This window comes from Mandrillus leucophaeus, unplaced genomic scaffold (genome assembly GCF_000951045.1).
Source record: "Mandrillus leucophaeus isolate KB7577 unplaced genomic scaffold, Mleu.le_1.0 Scaffold234, whole genome shotgun sequence".
Taxonomy (NCBI): Eukaryota; Metazoa; Chordata; class Mammalia; order Primates; family Cercopithecidae; genus Mandrillus; species Mandrillus leucophaeus.
This window is the reverse complement of record NW_012102410.1, coordinates 436,437-440,462: the sequence shown is the minus strand read 5'-3', so window position 1 is coordinate 440,462 and position 4,026 is coordinate 436,437. Positions and strand designations below refer to the sequence as shown.

The 4,026-nt window shown below is 54.5% G+C and overlaps 1 protein-coding gene across 3 annotated transcripts in view; it reads left to right on the top strand.

Moving 5' to 3' along the window:
* Positions 1-2,759: 2,759 nt before the first annotated feature.
* LRRC8E (leucine rich repeat containing 8 family, member E) overlaps positions 2,760-4,026 on the top strand; it is a 12,289-nt gene continuing 11,022 nt past the window's right edge. Inside the window, exon 1 of one of the 3 annotated variants that reach the window (XM_011982018.1) lies at positions 2,760-2,849. The gene's annotated coding sequence lies outside the window, so the exon portion shown is untranslated. The remainder of the gene's footprint in view (positions 2,850-4,026) is intronic. The other 2 variants (XM_011982020.1, XM_011982019.1) reach the window with 2 other exon arrangements.

Here is a 4,026-nt window from a genome sequence, read left to right as displayed (position 1 = left end):
AAAAAAAAAAAAAAAAAAAGAAAGGTCCCTTCCTCAAAGAGGTCTTCAAGGAACCCCTCGTCCCTTGCTACCCCTTCACCTTGCTTTGTTATGCACACAATACTTGCCACAAACTGGCATTACCTTGTTCTTTCATTTGTCTTTTTTTTTCGTTTTTAAAAGCCAGGTTCTGAGCTGCCACTCAGGCTGGAGTACAGTGGTGCGATCATGGCTCACTGTAGCCTCCAACTCCCAGGCTCAACCAATCCTCCTGTCTCAGCCTCTCGAGTAACTGGGACCACAGGTGCCCAGTATCACACCCAGCTCATTTTTATTTACTTATTTACTTACTTTTGAGATGGAGTCTCGCTCTGTCACCTAGGCTGGAGTGCAGTGGTGCAATCTCGGCTCACCACAACCTCCACCTCCTGGGTTCAATCGATTCTCCTCCCTCAGCCTCTTGAGTAGCTGGGATTACAGGTGCCTAATTACGCCTAATTCTTCTATCATTTTAAATTGTTTTTTTGTAGAGATGGGATCTCACTAGGTTGCTCAAGCTGATCTCAAACTCCTGGGCTCAAGCGATCCACCCACCTTGGTCTCCCAAATTGCTGGGATTAAAGGTGTAAGCCACCCCACCTGGTCTCCTTTATTAGTTTACTTAGTGTATCTCTCTCACCCACTGGGATAGAAGCTCTTGGAGAGTAGGGAGCCTTGCTCGTCTTGTCCTTCAAGGAAGCTACAGGTGCTGACCGACAACAGGTGCTCTTAAAGCTCTACTAAATCCAAAAGGAAGTTTTGTCTTTGGACTCCCTGTGGCGGTGCCCAGAGGGTCCCTGACTTACAAGTTTCCAACCCTGGAGGTTTCCGGTCTCAGGCTCAGACCTGGCGAATGTCAGGGATTTTTTTTTTTTTTTTTTTCCCTTTTGAGACGGAGTTTTGCTCTTGTTGCCCAGGCTGGAGTGCAGTGGTACCATCTCGGCTCACTGCAACCTCTGCCTCCCAGGTTCAAGCGATTCTCCTGCCTCAGCCTCCCAAGTAGCTGGGATTACAGGCTCGCGCCACCACGCCCAGCTAATGTTTTGTATTTTTAGTAGAGATGGGGGTTCAGCATGTTGACCAGGCTGGTCTCGAACTCCTGACCTCAGGTGATCCACCCAAGTCGGCCTCCCAAAGTGCTGGGATTACAGACGTGAGCCACTGCGCCCGGCCAAGCCAGGGCTTCTTTTACCCTATCAGGGAGAACCCTCCCTCTCCCACCCTAAGTACAGGTATGAATATTTCCATGGATGGTTTTGTTTTGTTTTGTTTTGAGAGGGAGTCCCGTTGTGTCGCCCAGGCTAGAGTGCGGTGGTGCAATCTCAGTTCACTGTAAGCTCCGCCTCCCAGGCTCAAGCGATTCTCTTGTCTCAGCCTCCCAGGTAGCTGGGATTACAGGCGTGAGCCACCACACCCAGATAATTTTTGTATTTTTAGTAGAGACGGGGTTTCACCATGTCGGCCACGCTGGTCTCAAACTCCTGACCCCAGGTGATCCACCCCCCTTGGCCTCCCAAAGTGCTGGGATTACAGGTGTGAGCCACCGTGCCCAGCCCAAGCCTATAGTAGCCGGTATTCCTAGGTGGTCTCCCATCCACATACTAACCAGGCCGGACCCTGCTTAGCTTCCGAGATGAGACGAGGATCGGGTGCTTTCAGGGTGGTATGGCCATAGATATAGCCAAGGTTTTTCACACTGAGAGCAGATCAAGGTCCAATTCCACAGGTTTGCTCATCTAAGACCCAGCTCAGACCTCCCTAGGTGGGGCGGCCAGGGTGGGGGTGGGGAGGTAGAGAAGCTGAGTCCCCCAGGACTTCGGAGCTTCTTGTCCCCCACCCCCTACCTGGAGGGCAGACCACAGTGTTGGGCAGGGACAGACAGGTGGACATCCCCACTCTACTCAACTTCTGTTGATTCAGCCCAGTTCCTGCCTCATGGCCAGAGCCTCCCCTCCCCTGTCCTCTCCTCCCCCAACTCCACTCCCAGCACCTGAAAACTCCAGTCACCTGTGCCTTGGCTGGGCTTTAAGGCCAGGTGACTGGGCCTTGCGGGGTTAGAGGAAGCCCTTCCACACTTTTTTGTGTTTTTGGGTTTTTGGAGACAGGGTCCTGCTTGGTGGCCCAGGCTGGAGTGCAGTGGCATGATCATAGCTCGCTGCAGCGTCTCAACTTCCCAGGTTCAGGTGATCCTCCCACCTCAGCCTCCAGAGTAGCTGGGACTACAGGCACACTTCACCACACCTGGCTGATTTTTAAATTTTTGTTTTTGTAGGTTTTAAAACTTTTTGTAGAGATGTGGTACCACTATATTACTCAGGCTGGTTTCAAACTCCCGGGCCCAAGGTATCCTCCTGCCTTGGCCTCCCAACGTGTTGGGATGACAGGCGTGAGCCACTGTGCCTGGCTTCAGCCTCCACATTTTCTCAACAGGGTCTTTAAGACCTGGTTCCCAGAAGGGTGGTCCTTTGGGAGTTCAGGGTCTCCAGCTCTCTCAGTTTCCCCAGTTAACGGGGTCCAGCCAGGCTGCAAAGCTGCAAAGTTCTAAGACCCCTACATCTCCCGCCAGCCCCGAGCCCAGCAGTACAAAGCACCATAGGACCACTCTCTTCCTTGCAACCCCGCTAATTGCGAGGCGCCAGGAGTAGGGTCGACCTGGGCGCGCCTGCGACAAGGCGGGGCCGAGTCGTCCGGGGGCGGGGCGGGGCGGCTCCGGGTCTCCTGTCCCCGCCTGCCCTGACTCACCCTCGCGGCCCGCCCGGGAACTCTGCGGGAGTCGCGGCAGCTCCGCTCCCAGAGACCCAGGAGTTGGGCCCAGCGTCCCTCCCGGAACGGTGAGTAGGTGGCTCTTCGCCTCTGGGTACCCCACGAGGTGGCGGGGTGGGAGTCGGACCGGGAGTCCCCGGGTCTGGACAAGGGGCAGAGTCGCTCCAGGTGCGCTGGCCCTGTGGCCAGGGCAGGCCGTCCGGACACACCAGGAGTTGGGGTGGGGGTGCGGGCTGGGGCAAAGGGAAACCTGGCCCACGAGGTGCCTGTCCTGGGAGCCAGGCAGACCCGGCCAAGTCTCAGCGTGAAGATAAACAGGCTGAAGATAAACTTGACTTTGGGGATCTCAACCACTTTCCCCTCCCCTTGGCATCTGGGAAGACACTGACAACTCATCCCCGGGAGACCCTCAGAGCCCCAGAACCTACCACTTGGGGTGGGTTCAACCAAGCCTGACCTCTGGTGCTCTTGAACTTACAGATGTCCCAGACTTTCAAGTCCGTTAGCAGAGGCAGCTTGCAAAACTACCCCCCTGGGAATCCACAGGCCTGGAGCCTGACCCAGGACGGGCTACAAAGATGCCACCCTCCCCCACCCTAGACCCTCAGTTTCTCCCTTGTATAAAAGGTTGAAGCTCGGCCGGACACTGTGGCTTACGTCTATAATCCCAGCACTTTGGGAGGCCGAGGCAGCCAGGTCACCTGAGGTCAGGTATTCAAGACCAGCCTGGCTAACACCGTGAAACCCCATCTCTACTAAAAATACAAAAATGAGCTGGGCATGGTGGTGCATACCTGTAGTCCCAGCTACTCGGGAGGCTAAGGCATTAGTATTGCTCGGACCCAAGAGGTGGAGGTTGCAGTGCGTTGAGATTGGGCCACTGCACTCCAGCCTTTTTTTTTGAGAGCGAGACTCCATCTCAAAAAAAAAAAAAGGTTGAGGCCAGGCACAGTGGCTCACGCCTATAATCCCAGCACTTTGGGAGGCTGAGGTGGGAGGATGCTTGGACTCAGGAGTTCAAGACCAGCTTGGGCAACATAGCGAGACCCCTATCTCTACAAAAATTACAAAAGTTGGCTGGGCATGGTAGCATGCACCTGTAGTCCCAGCTACTGGGGAGGCTGAGGCAGGAGGATCACTTAAGCCCAGGAGTTCGAGGCTGCAATGAGCTATGATCGCGCCATTGAACTCCAGCCTGGGTAACAGAGCAAGACCATATCTCTCTCTATTTTTTTTTTTTTTTTT